The following is a 24,240-nucleotide window of genomic DNA, read 5'->3' on the forward strand; positions in this document are numbered from 1 at the left end:
TTCACCGCGGAAGATCGAAGTACAGTTCCGACTTTCAATCATCACACTAACCTCGAAATGTCAGATATTGAGATAAATGAACGCGAAACAGAAAAGCACCTCAATGCTCATAATGGAAAAAAAAATTTGGACAGAATGAGATACCTGCGAGGTTCTATAGAGATTATGCGAAGGAACTCTCTCCCTTGTTAGTATTAGTTTATCGTAGATCACCTGAGCAACGAAGGGTACCTAGTGACTGGAAGAAAGCGCAGGTCGTTCCCGTTTTAAGAAGGGCCGTAGGACAGATGCATACAATTACAGACCCATATCGTTGACGTCAGTCTGTTGCAGAAATATGAAACATGTTTTATACTCAAGAATTATGACGTTCTTGGAGAAGTAAAATCGCTCTACAAAAATCAACATGGATTCCAGAAAAAGAGATCCTGTTAAACTCAGCTCGCTCTATTCCTTCATGAGGGCCACAGCACGGTAGACAATGGCTCTCAGGTTGATGTCGTGCTCGTTGACCTCAGAACACCGTCCCGCACTGCCGTTCAGTGAAAAAAATACGAACTTACCGAGTATCGGAGCAGACCAGAGACTGGATTCAAGACTTCCTTGCAGACAGAACTCAACACATCGCTCTTAACAGAACAAAATAGACAGATGTAAAGGTAATTTCCAGAGTGCCCAAGGAAAGTGATAAAACCATTACTGTTTACAATATATATGAATGATCGAGTAGAAAGCGTCGGATGCTCTCTAAGACTGTTCGAACATGATGCAATTGCCTGTAATAAAGTAGCAACGTCAGGAGATAGTAACGATTTGCAGAACGACCTCCAGAAAATTGATGAACGCTGTAGGCTCTCGCAGTTGACCCTGAACGTAAGTAAATGTAACATATTGCGCAACCATAGGGGAAAAAATCCACTGCTATATAGCTACACTATTGATAAAAACCGCTGGAAATAGTACCTGCCGTAGTATATCAGAACGACCTTAAGTGGAACAGCCGTACAAAAGAAATAATGGGAAAAACAGATGCAACACTCAGATTCACAGAAAGAGTCTTAAGGAAATGTAACTCATCCACGAAGGAAGTGGATTATGTTGCGCTTGTTCGACCTATTCTTGAGTATTGTTCATCTATCTGGAATTCCTACGGGATAGGAGAGATAGAAGAGATGGGATCGTATATTCGGCACGAGAGCGTTACGGAGATACTCAACTAACTCCACTGGCAGACGTTACAAGAGAGTTGTTATGCATCACATAGAGATTTACTATTGAAATTTCGAGAGAAAACTTTCCAGGAAGAGTCGGACAGCATATTACTTCCCCCTCCACCACATATGTCTCAATTTATGACTACGAGGAGAAAATTTGAGAAATTAGATCCAATATAGAGACTTACCTACAATCATTCATCCTAAGCACTATTCGAGAGTGTAACAGGGTTGGAGAGGTCAGTTAGTGGTACAAAAAGTACCCTCCGCCACACATCATTAGGTGGCTTGCGGAGTATGACGCAGATGTATATGTAGAAATCGGGGATGGGAGGGGGGCTTCGAGTTGGAGGGGGATCTTAGAGGGATTCTTTGCCATTTTATTCATGCATGTGTCAATGTTGCCCCCCCCCCTCACACTCCCCAACCCACACCTCCCCCACCGTAATCATGCGACACAAAGGCCCCAAGCAGGAAGGCTGGAAACACATAAAGATCGTTTGCTGATCCCGATTCCCATCAGGTTTTGTGGAATGGTTTTGAGCGGTCCACTCTGTACACCAGAGCAAAAACTGCGGTCACGCTACACTCCACAAGAGTGTGATCACTGTCAATGGGCTTGCAGTGCCGTGATGTCCTTAGAGGAGGCTGACTCGTCCGGGAAGGGGAGAGGGGGGTAATTAATAGCAAAAGTTGTCAGGAACGTGTTTTTGTTGCTCATCAGACTGAGAACTGTCGCTTTCGACCGCGGAATGCGTGGGAATTCTTGCCAAAAGGAAAGGGGTAATTTCACTGATGCCGTTCATGACGTCCCATGAGGCCTATTCATCTCATCACTGGGCGGCAGTGTGTCTGAAATGCTTTCCTCGCTCACCCACAAAGAAACCGCCTGACTTCAACGCAGGCCGTTGCTGCTTTGACCTCCATCGCAGAGGCGTCGAAGGAAGTGGTGAAAGATGTGACGATCTTTCCATCGTGTAACACGTCCACCGTGGCGTTGGGTAGAATTGTGGTGAAATTTGGTGGCGATGTGACGTCGGTAATCCACCTGACACATCACATGAAGTTCTGAGCTGTGGCCTTTCTTCCGGATATGTCGACACCTTGCAGTTTAAAGCGTCGCCGATCCCGAAGGGGTCCATGCCTTTGCAGAGTAGACAATTACGGGATTTCGAAAAGCGACCATTTAATTGTGTTGCGCAGTGTATATACGAGGGTTGTCCAGAAAGTAAGTTCCAACTGTACCAAATTTCCAACACCATCCTCATAGAAGGCAGCCCCCTGTGCTTTCCGATAATTCTCTACGCTGGTCTATAGTGCGCAACCTGTGACCAAGTGATGTCTTCGTGCCCAGCGTTTCATGTGAACAAAGATGATACTCAGGACGAGCCAATTAGGGCTGTGTTGTGGGTGATCGAACTCTTCCCATCGGGAAGGCTGCAGGAGCGTCTTCACTGCCCCTGCAGAGTGCAGCTGAGAATTGCCATGAAGAAGGAAGTGCGTGGCAGTTGTGTTTAGGTGGGCTGCGTTCATTAAGGCGAAGCCTCCCAGCGAGCCCTCCTACTTGGCGGGAGACATTGTTGTTCTTGACACATTTATTCGCTCACAACTGAAAAGAGTGTCTTGATGCAATGGACGGTCATACTAGAGACACTACCCAACCCATCTGTGCGAAGCTTTACCGGATTTTCCCAGTGGTTTCCATTTCGCGTCCTATCGGAACTTACTTTCTGGACAACCCTCGTAAATTATTTCTTGAATAACGTCGGAATCGCCATGAACCTGTTCGAGCATCACGCGGAGGTAGCAACGCCAGAAATCTATAGGGAACTGCGGGAAGACGGGGAGAGAGAAACTATCGTAAAATACCCAGGAGCAAGAGAATGACCATAATTTTTTTTACAACATACCTTTACTCATCCTCATAATTTTGATGGTCCTTCGCAAAGTAGACCGACTGGGAGTAGGAGAGGCACCACAGGGCATTTTAATTTCCACTGTACTGGATATAGGCTTGATGATTTCCATTACCGAACATACACGTTTGTGTCTCCCATGAATGCGATGCACTTATCCCAGCTTTTCTGCCAGTCTTCGGATACATGCTGGAAACCATTTTTTGAGAGGTCCTTCAAAATCGCCTCCGCAGCCTTCACCACTGCTTCTGATGATTGATAATGCCTCCCACGAAGGCCTTTCTTCATGGTAGGGAATAGGAAAAAGTCACATGGAGCTAAATTCTGACTGTAGGGAGGATGGGGGATGCACTTCACGTTGATTTTTGCGAGATATTCAGCAACAACATTGTCAATATGCGGCCGCGCATTATCGTGGTGCAGCATCCAGCCTGCTTTACTGAAATGTGGACTTTTGAGCCTGATATGGACTTGCAGTGTTTTCAGGACATCCCTGTAGTATTGTCCAGTTACTGATGTGTGTGCAGGTACAACATGCTGATAAACCATTCTATGAATATGAAAGAATGAGATGACCATAACTTTCCCAGTAGAAGCAACCACTTTGCAATTTTTGGAGTTGATGAAGAAGCAGATTTCGACACTGAGCTTTGCTGTTTACTCTCAGGATCAAAATTATGTAGTGAAGTTTCATCATCGGTGATTGCATTTGAAAGAAATTCCGGATCTTCCTCTAACATCAACTTTAACTTCATGCAGATCTACACGCGAATGTCCTTTTGTTCGGGAATCAACAGTCTTGGAACCCATCGAGCACAAACACGTGTCATATGTAATTTTTCTGTCACCAACGTGTGGGTGGCACCTAGTGAAATGTTCAGTGTTTCAGAAAGTGTTCTTAGGGTAATTCGTCGATCCTCTCTCACAATGACAGCAGCAATTTTGACGTTTCCTTCCGTAAAACCAGTAACTGGAGCACCGGGTCCACCTTCCTTTGAAATTGATTGTCTCCCCCCTCCGAACATTTTAAACCACCTTCGAGCTCTGCTGTAGGGAAGAACAGACTCTCTATAGGCCTCCTGTGACACAGTACAGATCTCAGCTGAAGATTTGTTGAGACGAAAGCAGAATTTCAAAGCAGCATATAGTTCCTCGCGTGTTACCTCCATTGCAGCGAAAGGCGATATTGAACATGTCTGACTTTGCCTGCCTCTCACAGGCGGAAACCAGGAGTTCCAACAATAAAACTCCTATAAATCAACGAAAATGAAATGCACGAATATAAAACTACTGAAAACGTAACGATCATCTGTGCCAAATTATAACTGTCTACGTGTCCCCTCCCAGGCATAAAAAATTGTCTTCACAAATCGAACTCCCGCCCTTATGTAAAGTGTACTTCCTGACAAAAGAAAGTGAAGCATCCGGAAGGGGGGGGGGGGGGGAGAGGGAGGAGGAAAAAAGTTTAATTTCACAGGCTGAGAAAGTATATGACGTCATTTCAGTGACTACAATACCCAGTTGGATTTACAAAGAACTTGGCAGTATTCGAGCCATCTTATCAGTGTAACATAGCGCCCCCTCTGTTGTGGATGCCTGCACTGATTCGGTTGGGAACACTGTCATGAAGGCGTTGTATCCTCTCCTGCGGCAAGCCGAACCGTAACAGGTACAATTGATCCTTAAAGGAAGGAACGAAGATTGAAGTGTACCGTTCCATTGACAACGAGGTCGTTAGAGACGGAACACAAGATTAAGGAAGGATGCAGAAGGGAATCGTCCGTTTCCTTTAAACGAGACTATCCTGGCATTTGCCTGCAGCGATTTAGGGAAATGATGGGAAACCTAAATCAGAATGGCTGAACGCTGATCTGAACCGTCTTCCTCCCAAATGCTAACCTCTGAGCTGAATCACTCGGCAACTGGTCCATTATACCCTGAACACTGGCAGTGGGACGGAGACGTCGTCCGCACTTTTCAATTGGGGTTATATGGTTCAACTGGCTCCAAGCACTATGGGACTTGAGGTCATCAGTCCCCTAGAACTTAGAACTACTTAAACCTAACTAACCTAAGGACATCACACACATCCATGCCCGAGGCAGGATTCAAACCTGCGACCGTAATAGCAGCGCGGTTCCAGACTGAAGCGCCTAGAACCACTCGGCCACAGCTGGTCTTGTGAGTACCTCAACGCCGCATAGTCAGTTCACACTGACATGTGCCAAATGTGAATGAGCCTTGTCATGTTGTAAATGGCACCACGGTACTGTCACATGACAAGGCCTGAGGACAGGAGATACCAGTGACGTACCGCTGTGCCGTCAGAGTTCCCTCAGTCATTACCAGCCGTGATCTGAAGTCATACCTCACGGCTCCCCAAACGATGAACCCAAGAGTAATACCGCTGTGCCTCTAATAAATATTGGAGTAATGGGACCTCCACCTAGATCGCTGACATTCTCGCCGACGATGGTCATCTGGGATAGCGCAGAACTAAGATTCATCGCTCAACACAAAAAGACACCATACATCAGAGGAGCACGCTTCCTGGTCACGGCACCACTCGAAATGCAGACTTTTGAATTGTGGTGTTAAAGGGAGTGTATGCATAGGACGGTAATTCGCTAGTCGGGCTGCCGCTAGTCGCCGACCAATAGTGCGGATACAGTGAGGTGATGATGTGCTTCTTACATAATTTGGCGATCCTCCCTATCTTGACGATAAATACGCCAGCACTCAAGCTCCCGTGTAGTCCAACATCGGACCACTGTCAGATCCGAATGCCCCGCAAATCTGGTTATTACACAATTCGACCAACCGACCAAATGGAGACCAACAGCGACGACCCATTTAAACTGTCAGTCACTGTTAACTCTGTCTCATACGAGTACGCGACATCTACATATCCCTCACAGCGATAACTCAATATCGGATAGTGTTCACGCCCTTATCTATCCTATTTGGTCTGTTAAGAACTCTAAAGACGAACAATACTAATGCACTCTGGAAGCATTTCTACCTGTCACAGAGAATTGCAACTCTAGTGAATTACACAGCCATCGACAGAGTGTCCATGTACGAAGTTACTTTGGCATGCGACCATGTCTTCTGGGTGCTTCCCTTTTTCGTCAGGCAGTGCATAATTCAGTATGTTTGAAGAACGGAGAAAAATACTAACTACCAGCAAATCTACCCACAAATATTTATCATTAAATCTCGAAACTATTAAGTCATTCATCCCGCCATCTTCCTCCTCCTTCTCCCTCTCCTCCTCTCCTTCCCGCCACACCCTCCTGTCTTTCAACCCAGATCCTGGACACTACATGACTGTGTGAAATCTGCACAGTCCCATCGTGGTCATTTTTCTTCCGATTCATGCACCCGTCACAAGCCAGCGCAAAGCTGAATCCGTTTGTCGATTACACCACATCACTTCCAAACTCCTAACATCATAAGCCATCCATGTAGCGCGTAAACCGCAAAGAGCAGAAATATTTTATTTCATTTTAGAAACCTCTGGCAGCGTCGATATTAAACTCAACGGCCTATTCATTCTTATGCAGATGATACTCCCAAAGCGTTGATGGCGAGTCACTTTGCAGTTCTGAAGGAAATGTATCATAAGTCGAAGCTGTTGGTGATTACCAAATATCTGGAGACCATTTCTGGTCCAGTATAATCGTTTCACTAGCCGCAAATGATCAGCCACCAAAGTAAAAGAATTTTATCCAAAGGTGTTGGTAGCTAATCGTTGTTAGTTTGTGCATGAGGGGACGTCATATTTTGAAAATGTTTTTAATATCGGAACAGTGTCCCGAAATGCTATTCTGCAATTATTTTTCAAGCATGTTCTAGTCGTAGGATATTGTTCAATTTTCATGTGTTTTCTCGTTTTTGTTTTCATAGAATTACTTTTGTTTTATTTTCAATTCCACTTCGAAGAACAGCTGAGCTCACGATAACAGAACGTATAACTGTATCAGGCATTTCCGGAAGTATATAACGTCCTCATTAGATGTATCTGACCTTTTAGAAGATCCCCTTACGTCTTTCTGTCAGGAACAACGACAAGACCACTTGAAAAGTAATGGAATTCGGATTTAGCACTTCTAAGGAAGAAGTTTGCACCACTTTTATATCTGAAAATGGCGATGGTATATTCTTTTTGAACACATAACGAAGTGGTATCAGCCAACCACTGTGACAGCATTATTGATGTATGTTGCATTATTTATCAAACGGTTTGTATCAATACATCATTTTATAGTCAAACCGTAGTGATTCTTCATTGCATATACTACGCCCTACTATAAATCTATAAATATTAATATTGTGATAAAATGCACTTGCTCCATTCCTGTCCACCTTTTCAAATGAAATGGGATTTAACTAATGGCCTTGATGCTAGGAGTTTGACGTTTTATTAGCCATGAATTTTTGATGTTCCTTTTATCATAAAAAAATACTTTGCTCGCTTCCTTACCACAGTTCTTGAAATTATATTTCTGATATTTTATTATTTTGACTGTTATATACTATCGTATTTATACAATCTTCATGTGTGGAACTATTTGTCTTTTCCTTGTGCCACTTGCTGTTAACGTTGTGTCACAGGCTATATTTAAAATCCAGTAGCTTGGAATCCCACAGCTGCCGCTTCATTAAAATATGCTTCTTTTATTATAAAAAATTCATATTCCTTTATGAACAAAATTTTATATATATATGTTAGTTAAGTAATTCAAGTTTCAATAAGCCTTGTCAAACAACAGTCTAGCCTGTCGTTAGAAGTATACCCACTGGTAAAATTGTTTACTTTGTGCTGTGCTGTAATGCCTGTGTCAGATGGGGCACTGATAGTCTGCCAGGGACGTAGAAGGATGCGACAGGGGATCGTACATACGTGGTTTTTGACAGACATGGTTGTCAGCTTTATTGTGTTGTTGAAATGTGCATCTTGAAATTTCATTTCTGGTCTCATTATGTATATTTATGCCAGAGACCTGGTGATGAGGATATCCGAAACCGCACAACGGTGAAATGTTAATAAATATTGTATTGGTGACCACAAACAGTGTATTTCCATTCGGTTCATTAGTGTAGGGTGTCCTCCAAGAAGTGGTCATTATTCAAAGATATGACAGGGGCGAACATTCGTAGCAAAAAAAGTCTAGTAAACATGAGCAGTAAAATATATAACTTAAGAGCAATTAACAACTGTTCTCTTCTACCGAACGAGTGCTCATGGCCCTTAAGGTACGCATTTTACAGTCCATGTTTTCTAGACAATATATTTCTTTTTTTGGCCCACACTACCCCCTTACAAAATATGGAAAGCAAAGAGATTTCTGTAGAAGAGATTTGTTTCGCAATGTCTAAGAGAAAAAGCTCTCATAGTTCCTAAGATGGCCATTTTAGAACCCATGTTCACTAGACTGTTTTGCTTCAAATGATGGTTCTTGTCGTATCACTGAATATTGACGGTTTCACCTGGGACACCCTGTCTGTAAGAAAAGTTGCACCTATCCTCCCCTGTCAAACTGGAGGATTTTGTTCCAACTTCCCTCTCATAACCAACTCTTGTCCCATCAACAACAAAGAGATAATCCGCCATTTTTGTGTGTCTTGAACTTGAGAAAGTCTATACGCCATCAGCACATCTGAATCACCTTGTACCGAACACCAATGACGTCATTGTTGCTTTCCTGAGCCACCTCTTCTCCACACTCCAGAAGATTGAATGATCCCTCCAATTCCATCGTAATCAGTTTAATTAATGATGCAACGAATGGCTCCTTGAGATAAACCTTTCCAAATTCCAGGCAATCATCACAGAATGAGCTGAAGGCTGTTTTTCTTCTACCTAACATTTTATAACTGTTATGTCCAGTTAATTACCATACTGAATAACATGAAATGTGAACTGAGGTGGAAATTCCACTTTATAATTATTGAATAAAATTCCCACAATACACAAAAGCTACAACATTACTAACCAGCCGAGAATCTCACCTACACCAGCTCCCTTCACTTCCTGTCAGTCCCTCAGAAATGTTGCCTGGAACGGAGGGGTTGGAGCTATTTTAACTTAACGTCTATACAGTCACGTCCCAGTCAAAAAGCTATAGATAGAATATATACAGGATTGAAACTTCCTGGCAGATTAAAACTGTGTGCCCGACCGAGACTCGAACTCGGGACCTTTGCCTTTTGCGGGCAAGTGCTCTACCAACTGAGCTACCGAAGCACGACTCACGCCCGGTACTCACAGCTTTACTTCTGCCAGTACCTCGTCTCCTACCTTCCAAACTTTACAGAAGCTCTCCTGCGAAACTTGCAGAACTAGCACTCCTGAAAGAAAGGATATTGCGGAGACATGGCTTAGCCACAGCCTGGGGGATGTTTACCAACTGAGCTACCGAAGCACGACTTACGCCCGGTACTCACAGCTTTACTTCTGCCAGTACCTCGTCTCCTACCTTCCAAACTTTACAGAAGCTCTCCTGCGAAACTTGCAGAACTAGCACTCCTGAAAGAAAGGATATTGCGGAGACATGGCTTAGCCACAGCCTGGGAGATGTTGCCCGCGAAAGGCAAAGGTCCCGAGTCCGAGTCTCGGTCGGGCACACAGTTTTAATCTGCCAGGAAGTTTCATATCAGCGCACACTCCGCTGCAGAGTGAAAATCTCATTCTGGATGTACAGGATTATTCGTAAGTACCTCTGAGGTTCCAGAAGACGCCTTTACAAAAACTACGATTCGTACATAAAAATGACACACGTCAATGGACAGAGCATGCCTCCAAGTATCTGTTCGTAATACAGGCCGTGGTGTAGATGCAGTAGGGGACAGGCGAGTCATAACATGTGAGCAAATCGTATACTACAGATTGCTGTATCGAATCAGTTCGTGTCTGCAGGCAGGAAACCCAATGAACGGATTTCCAACGCGTGTTACTAACGCGCCGCCCAGGTAATTCATGCCAACGACGTTAATGAAATACACACACATATTGATGTTTGTTACATCACGAATAGTGCCCATGTTGTGATGAGAGTTAAAAACAGAACGCACTGATATGTGTCTGTTTCCTATAGGTCTTGCAGTTCTCGTACAAATGTCTTCAGAAACCCCAGAGCTACTTGTGAGGAAATATATACATACAGGGTGGTCCATTGATCGTGACCGGGCCAAATATCTCACGAAATAAGAGTCAAACGAAAAAACTACAAAGAACGAAACTTGTCTACCTTCAAGGGGGAAACCAGATGGCGCTATGGTTGGCCCGCTAGATGGCGCTGCCATAGGTCAAACGGATATCAACGGCGTTTTATTAAATAGGAACCCCCATTTTTATTACATATTTGTGTAGTACGTAAAAAAACATGAATGTTTTAGTTGGACCACTTTTTTCGCTTTGTGATAGATGGCGCTGTAATAGTCACAAACATACGGCTCACAATTTTAGACGAACAGTTGGTAACAAGTAGGTTTTTTAAATTAAAATACAGAACGTAGGTACGTTTGAACATTTTCAAAAAATGGTTCAAATGGCTCTGAGCACTATGGGACTTAACAGCTATGGTCAGCAGTCCTCTAGAACTTAGAACTACTTAAACCTAACTAACCTAAGGACAGCACACAACACCCAGTCATCACGAGGCAGAGAAAATCCCTGACCCCGCCGGGAATCGAACCCGGGCGTGGGAAGCGAGAACGCTACCGCACGACCACGAGCTGCGGACTTGAACATTTTATTTCGGTTGTTCCGCACGACCACGAGCTGCGGACTTGAACATTTTATTTCGGTTGTTCCAATGTGATACATATACCTTTGTAAACTTATCATTTCTGAGAACGCATGCTGTTACAGCGTGATTACCTGTAAATGGCTGGTTCAAATGGCTCTGAGCACTATGGGACTCAACTGCTGAGGTCATTAGTCCCCTAGAACTTAGAACTAGTTAAACCTAACTAACCTAAGGACATCACAAACATCCATGCCCGAGGCAGGATTCGAACCTGCGACCGTAGCGGTCTTGTGGTTCCAGACTGCAGCGCCTTTAACCGCACGGCCACTTCGCCGGCGATTACCTGTAAATACCACAGTAATGCAATAAATGCTCAAAATGGTGTCCGTCAACCTTAATGCATTTGGCACTACGTGTAACGACATTGCTCTCAACAGTGAGTACTTCGCCTTCCGTAATGTTCGCACATGCATTGACAATGCGCTGACGCATGTTGTCAGGTGTTGTCGGTGGATCACAATAGCAAATATCCTTCAACTTTCCCCACAGAAAGAAATCCGGGGACGTCAGATCCGGTGAACGTGCGGGCCATGGTATGGTGCTTCGACAACCAACCCACCTGTCATGAAATACGCTATTCAATACCGCTTCAACCGCACGCGAGCTATGTACCGGACATCCATCACGTTGGAAGTACATCGCCATTCTGTCATGCAGTGAAACATTTTGTAGTAACATCGATAGAACATTACGTAGGAAATCAGCATACATTGCACCATTTAGATTGCCATCGATAAAATGGGGGCCAATTATCCTTCCTCCCATAATGGCGCACCATACATTAACCCGCCAAGGTCGCTGATGATCCCCTTGTCGTAGCCATCGTCGATTTTACGTTGCCCAATAGTATATATTATGCCGGTTTACGTTACCGCTGTTGGTGAATGACGCTTCGTCGCTAAACAGAACGCGTGCAAAAAATCTGTCATCGCCCTGTAATTTCTCTTGTGCCCAGTGGCAGAACTGTACACGACGTTCAAAGTCGTCGCCATGCAATACCTGGTGCATAGAAATATGGTACGGGTGCAATCGATGTTTATGTAGCGTTCTCAACACCGACGTTTTTGAGATTCCCGATTCTCGCGCAGTTTGTCTGCTACTGATGTGCGGATTAGCCGCGACAGCAGCTAAAACACCTACTTGGGCATCATCATTTTTTGCAGGTCGTGGTTGACGTTTCACATGTGGCTGAACACTTCCTGTTTCCTTAAATAACGTAACTATCCGGCGAACGGTCCGGACACTTGGATGATGTCGTCCAGGGTACGGAGCAGCATACATAGCACTCGCCCAATGGGCATTTTGATCACAATAGCCATACATCAACACGATATTGACCTTCTACGCAATTGGTAAACGGTCCATTTTAACACGGGTAATGTATCACAAAGCAAATACCGTCCGCACTGGTGGAATGTTACGTGATACCACGTACTTATACGTTTGTGACTATTACAGCGCCATCTATCACAAAGCGAAAAAAGTGGTCCAACTAAAACATTCATGTTTCTTTACGTACTACACGAATATGCAATAAAAAATGGGGGTTCCAATTTATACAAAACGCAGTTGATATCCGTTTGGCCTACGGCAGCGCCATCTAGCGGGTCAACCATAGCGCCATCTGGTTTCCCCCTTGAAGGTAGACAAGTTTCGTTCTTTGTAGTTTTTTCGTTTGACGCTTATTGCGTCAGATATTTGGCCCGGTCACTATCAGTGGACCACCCTGCATATATATATGGTTATTCACTTCTTTGAATCTCCTAGAAGAGAGTGATGATGCATGCTTCCACCGCCTATATGTCTCACTACATTGTCCCAAAGCGGCACATGCACGTTTCGACCGGTTTGGTTATTAAGATGTTTCATACTGTTTCATTTGAAGTGAATGCGTCACCACCTCCACCAAAACAACCTCCTCTCCGACACCCAAAGTGGCTTTCGACCTTCCTTCTCTGCCGATGACCAACTCCTCCACCTCACTCATCTCCTCTCCCTCCAGCTTAACTCCCGTCGCTCCGCCATTTTGTCTCCCTCGACCTCAAAAAGGCCTACGACCGTGTCTGGCATCCCAGTCTCCTGTTTAAACTCCAGACCTACGCCCTTCCTGCCAACTACATTCGTCTGATGGCCTCCTTCCTCTCCCACTGCCCCTCCTATGTTACCATCCATAATGTCAATTCCCACACCTTCTACCCCTCTGCAGGTGTGCCCCAGGGCTCTGTCCTCTCTCCTCTCCTCTACCTCCTGTACACGGCAGATATGCCCCAACCCCCCCCCCCCACCAGTACACCTCTTGCAATATGCCGATGACACCGCATTCCTCGCCCTCGCTCCCATCCTCCGACGGTCCCAACGCCTTCTCTAGAATCACCTTGACCTTTTTGCCACATGGTGTAACCAGTGGCTCCTGAAAATCAATCCTTCCAAGACCCAGGCAATCATCGTAGGTCGTACCACTCGCTCCTTCCGGCTCCTGGATTTCTCTCTTACCGTCTGCGCCTGTCCTGTCCGCCTCACCCCCACCCTCACCTACCTTGGCCTCACCATTGACCATCACCTCACCTGGATCCCTCATCTCCACTCCATCCAATCCAAAGCCCTCAACCGCCTCCGCCTCCTCACACTCCTCTCTGCCAGACATGGGGGTTGCACCCCTCTACCATCCTCCACACCTACAAATCCTTAATCTGTCTCATCCTCTGTTATGCCAGTCTTGCCTGGATATCTGCGCCCCCCCCCCCCCAAATTCTATAAGTCCCTCCAGATCCTTGAGCATCATGCACTCCATCTCGCCTTCCGTATACGCCTCCTGTCCCCCACGCAGATCCTCTATGACCTCATTCCTTTCCCCCATCTGCTCCTATTTCTCAAACATATCTGCATACTCTACACCTCCCGCCGCCTTGATCCCCCTCACCCCTTGGTTGCTCCTCTCCTCTCTCATCCCTGCCCCCTGCCACATCTTCACTGTTGTGTCCCCCCTACCCTCCATCTCTACACCCTTCATCTCCTTTCCCAAGGTGGCTTCCATCAACTGCCCCTTCCCAGATGATGCCCTCTCTCCCTCCATTTATCCCTCCTATCAACTCTGATCCTCACTAGCCCTCCTTTCCTCTGTCCTTTTCCTGGGCTCCCTCTCCCCCCCTTCCATCCTCTTTTCTCCGCACCTACTCTCTCTCTGCCCCCCCCCCCCTTCTCTCCCCCGAGTCCTTTTGCATTTCCCTCCTCTGCCGATTCCCTCTCACGTCTGCCCTGCCCCTCTCCCCCCTTATGAGTCCTCTCCCTCCTTTGGTTCCCCCCCCTTTCGTTTTTTCCTTTCCTCCCTCCTTGTTTTCCCCCTCATCCAGGTCCGCTCCCCCCTTCTGCTCTTGGCTAGGGAGTGTCATCTTTGCGCCGACATTTTCGTGCAGTGTTTTACAGTGAGTGTTCCGTGTTGTGTGTCTTTTGGGAAGTGTTGCAAATGGCCTCATGCTGTCGCTGGTTGTGATTTTTTTTATCTCTTGCGAACAGAAACCAGACTGTCGCCATGTTTTTTTTTTAATTGTGTGTCTACTATGTTACTTGCCTGATTCCTGTGTATTTTATTAACATTGCCAACCCCTTTGCTTTATGTTTTAACTTTCCACAATTTTCCGTCGTTTTACGATTTAAGTCAGCGTTTTGTCGCCTGTTTTTCTTGTTTCTTTTCTTCTTACGTTTTTAAAAAGTCTGTAGGCTGTAGAGCAGCGTACTAAGCCGCTGCCAGCCCGCCCCCTTCGGGGGCAATTGAAATTCAATAAAGGAAAAAAAAAATCATTTGAAGTGTATGCATGCGCACGCATTTGTGTTTGTGTGTGTGTGTTTACAAAAGCCTAGTTGTATCAATCATTACGAGCTTTGCCCCTTGTGGGTCCAGAACACAGTAGTTATTTGTCAGAACGTTTCAAAACAGCACATCTCTGCTGTAGAGTGAAAGTTTCATTTCGCAAAAGCAAAGCTGGTTACTTGCTTTACTTTTACTCATAGATTTATAGATTTCAAATCACTTTTTTAAGAACTCTCGTCTCTTTTTACCAGATCCCAGCTACCTGCGAGCATGGTTGGTTTCCAATTTCGTGTGTGTGCGGGGGGGGGGGGGGGCGGGGGACTGATTATCATTTGTCTTAATCACCTCAAAACCGCAGCATTTGATATATTTTAATTTGTTAGTAGAACTATACTATCACAGACAAAAAACTATTGTGAGCTTGCTTAGATGAGTATAACAATAAGATAATTTCACTAACATTTACTGGAGAGGGTTGTCCGATTCAATGGACTATTCAAAAAAATATATATATATATATCGCACAACGCGAACAGACAATCACTGCGGAACAGAGTTCAATGCTTCCGTAAACCAATGGCTTGTAAATGACTTGAATGTCATTAACGAAAGTGTTGTTAGTCAAGTACGTTTCCCACAGGCTGAGTGACAGGCTCTAGTTAAGGGACCGCGTTAGTGGCTTTGTCTCGAACACGAGTAGCACTTTCGTAGATTACCGTCGCAATCTACTTCAGTTGTCTTCTCGGGTATGAAGGCCATTTTCTGGAGATGACTCCAGACCTCGCATTGTTTCCATCCGAAGCTGCAGCTCTGGGAAAACTTTGATAGGTGCGTATTTAATACCAACATTGTAGCTAATACAAAGGCACTTTTTAAGCGATAATTTATTGCACGCGTTTGTACTTTTAGTGATATACGACTAAAGTAAAGTAATGAGAAAGATTGCAAATTTTTCATTTGTATCTTCTTATCTCAGACTTTTATAAACTTTCCTGTGGTTCTTTCACTTATCAACCGATTTATTATTTTTTCAGAAAATGTGCTAGGACGAGTATTCCTTTCTAGAACACCGCCTTTTCGCATATGGTTTTGGCTTGGTGATAATCTACAACCATAAACGTCGGTGAATGAGCAATTCTGCGTGTACCACAGGGAAATCTTGTTCTACCAGCGAAGCTGGGAACATATAGTTCATATTACGTCATCATCAACAACTATTTAATATCCAGTGTTAGATGAAGGCTCTCTTTCATTTCACTTCTCTTCTCAGCTACAAGCATATTGACTAGGTAGGTTCAAATAAAAGGGGGCAGTATTGTTAACTAAGAAAAATCACCTTTAATTAGCATTAAAAAAGAAAAAACTTCCTAATGTTCTACAAAATTGTATTTATCTGGTTACGAACCAGCTTTCGGCTTCGCAGACCACCTTCAGATAAAAACTGAATGTCGCAAATCAGACATGTTCATGTTTTGGTTTTGCAGCTATTGTATTTTTTCGTGTTTGCAGTTAAAATAGTGTTTTGTATAAACGGCGGAACCTATAACCAGTAACACAGACAAAATGGTTCAAACGGCTCTGAGCACTATGGGACTTCAATTCTGAGGTCATCAGTCCCCTAGAACTTGGAACTGCTTAAACCTAACTAACCTAAGGACATCACACACATCCATGCCCGAGGCAGGATTCGAACCTGCGACCGTAGCGGTCGCGCGGTTCCAGACTGTAGCGCCTAGAACCGCTCGGCCACTCCGCCCGGCCTAACACGGGCAAACATAATTTGCGACTTACACAGATACTATTTGTACAGAAGATAAAAAAATTACAGAGTGTTTACATAGGAAAACTTTACATGTTGCTGTACACCTGTAAGAGTCGTATCTAGACGTAACATGGGTCCCATATCACTCCAACTGCACACGTCCCACACCATTACAGAGCCTACACCTGCTTGAACAGTCCCTGCTGACATGCAGGGTCTATGGATTCACGTGGTTCTCTGCATACACTTACACATCCATCAGCTCGATACAATTTGAAACGATACTCGCCCGATCCGGCAACATGCTTCTAGTCTTCCACAGTCCAATGTCGGTGTTGACGGGCCCAACGAGATGTAAAGGTTTGTGTCGTGCAGTCATCAAGCGTACACGAGTGGGCCTTCGGCTCCGAAAGCGCATATCGATGATGTTTCGTTGAATGATTCGCTGACACTTGTTGATGACCCAGTATTGAAATCTGCAGCAATTTGTGGAAGGGTTGCACTTCTGTCATATTGAACGCTTCTCTTCATTCGTCGTTGGACCTGTTCCTGCAATATCTTTTTCCGGCCACAGTGTGTCTGAGATTTGATGTTTTACCGAATTCCTGATATTCACGGTACACTCGTGAAATAGTCGTACGGTAAAATCCCAATTTCATCGCTGCCTAGGAGACGTTGTGTTTCATCGCTCATGCACCGACGATAACACCACGTTCATACTCACGTAAATCTTGATAACCTGCCGTTGTAGCCGGCCGAAGTGGCCGTGCGGTTAAAGGCGCTGCAGTCTGGAACCGCAAGACCGCTCCGGTCGCAGGTTCGAATCCTGCCTCGGGCATGGATGTTTGTGATGTCCTTAGGTTAGTTAGGTTTAACTAGTTCTAAGTTCTAGGGGACTAATGACCTCAGCAGTTGAGTCCCATAGTGCTCAGAGCCATTTGAACCAACCTGCCGTTGTAGCAGCAGTAACCGATCTAACAACGGCGCAAGCACTTGTTGTCTTATATAGGAGTTGCCGACCGCGGCGACGTATTCTGCCTGTTTACACATCTCCGTATTTGAATACGCATGCCTATACGAGTTTGTTTGGCGCTTCAGTACACAAGCGGAGTCGTACTGCATATTACGTAAATTATTCTAAAGCTAGTTCCACAATAGTCTCTCTCCCTTTCTCTCTCTCTCTCTGTTTCTCGTGCACACACACACACACACACACACACACACACAACAAATAACACTTCTCTAGACACTTATTAAACATGCTAGTTTCCGTGATCACATAAGATATCCATTGTCATTTTCACCGCACTTCCACAGTGTGATGTAGTGCCTTATAATCGATGAATGTGCTATCCAAAATTTCCGTGACTGCAGCGCAGGCGAACATTGTTAGGAGAAACTTCTAGGATATGTGTCAGACTCATTCCATGGTCGTCATGGAATGTTCTGGGCCGTTTCCTCATATTTCTGTCCCATTTATTGACGTGAAAGACGTAGGTTATTGTTCCAGCTGGATGCAATTTGTCGCTGGAGTGGGTCTACATTTGGAACATGGTCGTATTTCTTCGTCCTGCTACGGGACTGCTCCTTCTCAGGCGTGTCGGCAAGTTCATCTCATCTACATCATAATGACGTTTTACCGCGAAGAAGTAATTCTGACAGTTGATGTATTAGTACACTGCTGGCCATTATTGCAACGCCATGAACGCGTCATTCAGTAAACGTCATTCTGACATGAAGCGTACTGCATGATCGTGTAAGAAGGAGAAATGTCTACCTGCACGTGCCGAAATTCGACAGCTGCAAGATTGTGGCGTATCGAGTCTTCGGTTTAACGTTCTACGGTGTTGTGGCTCGTGTTGGTGAGGATCCCATAACATTCATCTGAATAGGAAATCAGTGGGTTCAAGAGCGCTACACTCGACGCCATGCAGGAACTCAAGGGGTCCAAGACACTGGCACGTGGGGGGCATACATATTTCTCGCTCAGCCGAATTGGATTGTATAGTAGCGCCACGCACCCTGAGTTAGAAAATGAGCCTGTTTGTAGTAAGACAAGTATCTACATCGACAATGCGAGGACATCTGGAACACCGTGTACTGTCAAGACAGCGCTTACTGTTGAAGCTTCCCTGGACGTTGCAGCTGAGAGAGGCGCACTGACAGTGTGTAAAGCCCCACGGATGTAGAACGTAATAAGTGGCTCAGAAAATTAACCCTTTCGCTGCTACAGACGAGCTCTTTGTATTCCGTGCTGAGGCTGTTTTTGTCGTGGCTGTACTGCTCGCCACATGCTGGTACCTCTGCTGAGAAAGGCGTTCCTGGCGAAATGAAAAAATGTATCATACGGATTTTCGAAAACTATTAAGTAAAAAAAAATAATTTGCACATCTTACACTCTGATATCTTCACTCGATACAGAACTTAATTTCTTTTCGTTATCCGTCATATTTACTAAGCTGCATTAAATTAAATAAAACGTTGCGTGAAATTTTAATGAGTTCCCAGAGGGAAAAATGTATTGCATAAATTTTGCCTGTAGCTGATTTTAGCTCATACGTTTTATTTCAGATTGAGAGCAGAAGGATATCTCATTGCGTTCTCGAGTTATTGGGTTCTGTATCTGAAGGATGGACGTGTAAGATGTGTCCTTTTACGTCCTTGTGCATCGCGAATCATATGGTCATAACAACTGTCATATCTCATAAACGATACAAAATATCGAAACGACGATTTTCTGCAAATGATAGCACACACTGAGGCACATATGCTCCACGATAAATAACCGAAACTTTTTTTATTCGCCGAGATATGAAAGTAGTTCGTCCGCAGCAGTGAGAGGATGGTAGCTCAGGACGCATTCACACATACATAACACTGTCACAAAATGTAAGCGGCGTGTGTACAGGGCGATTTTTTTCAACCGTGTACAAACTCTAGAGATTGCTGATGAGAGGACACGGAACAAGAAAGGTCTAGTGAAATGCCCGCAAATGCATGGTTTCCATGCTAGAGATCATTTATTCAATCACACATTGTTACAGAGACTGCGGTGTAATACGCTCTGTACCGTGCAGCCGCAGTTACAGTATGTGCTAAAAGTGGTTTCCACACGCCTCAACGCATGCTTGTACACGCTGTAGCATGTTCTGTATCACACGTTCACATCGGCCAGGCTGCACCCGAACAGTATCAAAGGCAGCATGAATACGCTGCTCCAGTCTTTCCACATCTGGAGTGAGCTCTGCATACACGATACTTTTGAGGTGGCCCCATAACCATAAATCGCATGGGTTGAGATCTGATGAACGAGCAAGCCATGGAACTGGACACCATCTTCCGATCCATCAACTAGTGAAGACACGATTGAGATGCTTCCAGACGTTAACGACAAAGTGGGGTGGAGCACCATCATGTAACAGCCTTCTAATCATCAATGGCACTTCTTCCAGCAGGGAAAGCGAAGTCTCCCGTAAGAAACCATTAGGCGACGTGGAAGGAAAATTAGCCCCAAAATACCGTTGCCAATTATCGCGCTCACACATTCCTGGTGCACCGGTGCTCATGATTCGCTGTCACCATACCATGAGGGTTCTGCTTACTGTCGCGCAAATAACTGCTGTGAAAGCTGAAGATACCACTCCAAGTAAAGGGGGCCTCATCTGTGAATAAGGTGGATGACACAAATCTCGGATTCGTGGTTGCCTATTGAAGAAACCAGAAAGAAAACTGCTCCCGATGTGGAAATTCTGTCGCTAATAAGCCCAACAAAAGCTATAAGTGACAAGGGTAGTATCAGTTGTGATAGAGAATGTTCCGCACTACTGTCTGGCTTACTGTTGGGGATACGTGAACAAACATTTTCCAGCGTGCATAGTGGCGCACAAGATATGATGTGCAGAGTTCATTAGACTCTGTGGAATAGACATGACCCGTGTTTGTTGTTGGGGCAACGTAATATAATTTGGTAGTCAGATGTATTAATATGTATTGTGAGAATAAAGCATAAGTTTATTTTGTCCCTTAAATCGTGTTACCTGTCATTTAGCTGCGTTAACCTGCATAAACTACAACAGGTTATGGGCCCAGGTACTGGATTAAAGAAATAATAAGCTTTAAGGTGACGTGTATTTGCCCAAAAGGTGCGCCGAAGTTCGTATAAACTTCGATGGTGTACGCTGTACGAAGAAGAAAATAACTGTAAAATGAGTACAACACAGATACCGCAAGTAGAGCGGCTTGTAGGGCGCGAAAATTACGCGACCTGGATATTTTCCGTTGAGGCGTATTTGCACCTGGATGACTTATGGGACGTCGTAAACGGTAAATTGGCACCTACAGAATCAAGTTTTGCTACTAAGAATCGGAAGGCGAAATCGGAACTAAACCTTTTGATTGATCCAGTGAATTATGTTCACATAGAAAAGGCTACATCAGCAAAGGAGGTATGGGACAAACTGAAAAACCCATTTGAAGATGGTGGTTTAACCAGAAAAGTAGGATTACTTCGTGAGCTGATAACCACAAGATTAAATAAGTGTAAAAGCGTCGATGAATATGTGAATAAAATAATTTCAATCTCCAATCGTCTGAGGAATATTGGTTTTGAAATTGCGGATGAATCGATTGGAACTTTATTGTTAGCTGGACTACCTGGGAAATATTCGCCAATGATTATGGATTTGGAAAGTTCGGGAATATCCATTACAGCGGATAGTGTTAAGGTAAAGATTCTACAGGACGTGAAGAATGAACCAGATTCTAATGCTTCAGAAAAAGAAACAGCGTCGGCTTTATACTCTAAGTAGTACAAGAAGAAGAAGCCAATAAGATGTTTCAGATGCCAGAAAATTGGACATATTGCTTCAAAGCGTAACGAAAAGTTAAGTATAAAAGAAGCATGTTAATTCTAGTAGTCCTGAGAGAAAGACTACCGATAAAGGTAAGGCATTTTCTGTTTTTTACTCTTTTAATGAAGCGAGTGACGAAGATGCAGAATGGTTCCTAGATTCAGGAGCATCTGTGCACATTACCAAAGCTCCGTCAGGTTTGTATGATGTTCAGTCAATTGGAATTTCTATAGTTGACGGATCTAAGTTAAGATGTGAACTCGCAGGAAAAGTGGATCTTAATTTGCTTGTGAATGGGGAAAAGGAAATTGTTACTGTTCATGATGTACATTATGTAAAGAATATCGTAACTAATTTGTTGTCAGTAAGCGAAATAGTAAAGAAGGGTAATTAAGTTATCTTCGATATAGAGGGAGCCAAAGTGATAGACTCTTGTGGTGACATTGTAGCTACTGCAAGTAATGTTAGAGGTATTTACAAAGTGAATACAGTTCAAAATACTGCTGAAATAGGAAATCACTCTGTTTATGCTGCAAAAGGTTTCTTGTGGCATAGGAGACTTGGACATTTGAATAGGAAAAATATGACTTTAGTGAAGAATATGGCAACTGGTATGGGAAATTATGGAATGAATAATGTTCGGTGTGACGTGTGTTTGCAAGGGAAGCAGGCTAGATTGCCATTTAAATCGAGTCAGAACAGATCTACTGAAGTCTTGCAACTCATACATTCAGATCTCTATGGACCTATGGAGGATGAATCCTTAGGAGATGGCTTCTATTTCCTGACGTTCATAGATGATTTTTCTACATACAAGCATGTTTATTTTATAAGTAACAAGGATCAAGTGAATGGTGTGTTTGTTGTTTATTGCCAAATGGTCGAAAGACAGACTGGGAAGAAAATTAAAATCATTAGATCAGACAATGGATCAGAATATGTTAACAGACAGTTTAAGGAACAGTTGAATGGAATGGGTATTAGGCATCAGACTACCATTCGCTACAGTCTTTCTCAGAATGGAGTTGCAGAACGAGCCAACAGAACCATTGTAGAAAAGGCAAGAAGTATGTTAAGCGATGCTGAACTACCTAAGTGTTTTTGGGCAGAGGCTGTGTCAACAGCAGTGTACAGGGTAATTCAAAAAGAATACCACAACTTTAAAAATGTGTGTTTAATGAAAGAAACATAATATAACCTTCTGTTATACATCATTACAAAGAGTATTTAAAAAGGTTTTTTTTTCACTCAAAAACAAGTTCAGAGATGTTCAATATGGCCCCCTCCAGACACACGAGCAATATCAACCCGATACTCCAACTCGTTCCACACACTCTGTAGCATATAAGGCGTAACAGTTTGGATAGCTGCTGTTATTTCTCGTTTCAAATCATCAATGGTGGCTGGGAGAGGTGGCCGAAACACCATATCCTTAACATACCCCCATAAGAAAAAATCGCAGGGGGTAAGATCAGGGCTTCTTGGAGGCCAGTGATGAAGTGCTCTGGCACGGGCTGCCTGGCGGCCGATCCATCGCCTCGGGTAGTTGACGTTCAGGTAGTTACGGACAGATAAGTGCCAATGTGGTGGCGCTCCATCCTGCTGAAATATGAATTGTTGTGCTTCTTGTTCGAGCTGAGGGAACAGCCAATTCTCTAACATCTCCAGATACTGTAGTCCAGTTACAGTAGCACCTTCGAAGAAAAAGGGACCAAAAACTTTATTGGCTGAAATGGCACATAAAACGTTCACCTTAGGCGAGTCACGTTCATACTGAGTTGTTTCCAGCGGATTCTCAGTGCCCCATATACAGTCATTGTGACGGTTGACTTTCCCATTAGTGTGGAAAGTTGCTTCATCACTAAACACAATCTTTGAAACGAAAGATTCATCTGACACCTAGTCAACAGCGCCTCAAGCGAACAAATGTACAACTAAATGAAACTTTATAGCTCCCTTAATTCGCCGACTGATAGTGCTTAGCTCTGCCTTTTGTCGTTGCAGAGTTTTAAATTCCTAAAGTTGTGGTATTCTTTTTGAATCACCCTGTATTTAATTAACAGATCACATACCAAAGCTGTGAGACACAAGACACCTTATGAAGTATGGACTGGGAAGAAACTGGATCTAAAGCACTTAAAAGTCTTTGGATGTGAAGCCATGGTTCAGATTCCAAAACCATTAAGAGGAAAGTGGGATGCAAAATCTCAAAAATATATTTTTGTTGGCTACTGTGAGGATTCAAAAGGCTATAGATTTTATAATCCTGTGAATAAGAAGATAATAAGTAGTAGAGATGTAGTATTTTTGGAGGATTATAGACCTAAAATAAAGGAAAGTAGTCAAAATAACACAGTAATGCAGCCAAGCATTATGTGTGATAGTGCTGAAACAGAGATGGAAACTGAAACAGGAAGATGAGAATAAAGAGGAAGCTGATGTTCTACCCGAGAATCAAATTGAGGAAGAAGATTCAACAGAGGAAGTCACTTTAAGGTGGTCTTCACTTATACCAAAACCGAAAGAATATCCAGATTATGAAATGTATGCTGCCCAAACAATCAACAATAAACTAGTCACAGTTGAGGAAGCTTTAGCAAGTTCAAATGCTCAAGACTGGAAAAAAGCTATTGAAAAGGAACTGCAATCTTTTGTGGATAATGATACATATGAATGGGTTGACATGCCTGAAAATAAGAAGCCACTAAGCACAAGATGGGTGTTTAGTATTAAAAATCCTGAGAGTGCAATACCAAAATTCAAAGCCAGATTGGTAGTTAAAGGATGTTCCCAGAAAGAAGGAATAGATTACAATGAAACTTTCTCACCAGTGGTGAAGTATTCATCATTAAGGTACCTTTTAGCTCTGGCTGTAA

At 43.9% G+C, this 24,240-nt stretch overlaps 1 protein-coding gene and 1 non-coding gene across 3 annotated transcripts in view; one reads left to right on the forward strand and one right to left on the reverse strand.

The window, feature by feature from the left end:
• The window catches only part of LOC126194351 (uncharacterized), a 377,936-nt gene that overhangs the window by 335,724 nt on the left and 17,972 nt on the right, over window positions 1-24,240 (forward strand). The gene's annotated exons all lie outside the window — the stretch shown is intronic.
• On the reverse strand, window positions 9,307-9,381 carry Trnal-caa (transfer RNA leucine (anticodon CAA)). Its single transcript has one exon. It is a non-coding gene; the product is annotated as a tRNA-Leu (tRNA).

Source organism: Schistocerca nitens, chromosome 1, assembly GCF_023898315.1.
Source record: "Schistocerca nitens isolate TAMUIC-IGC-003100 chromosome 1, iqSchNite1.1, whole genome shotgun sequence".
NCBI lineage: Eukaryota > Metazoa > Arthropoda > Insecta > Orthoptera > Acrididae > Schistocerca > Schistocerca nitens.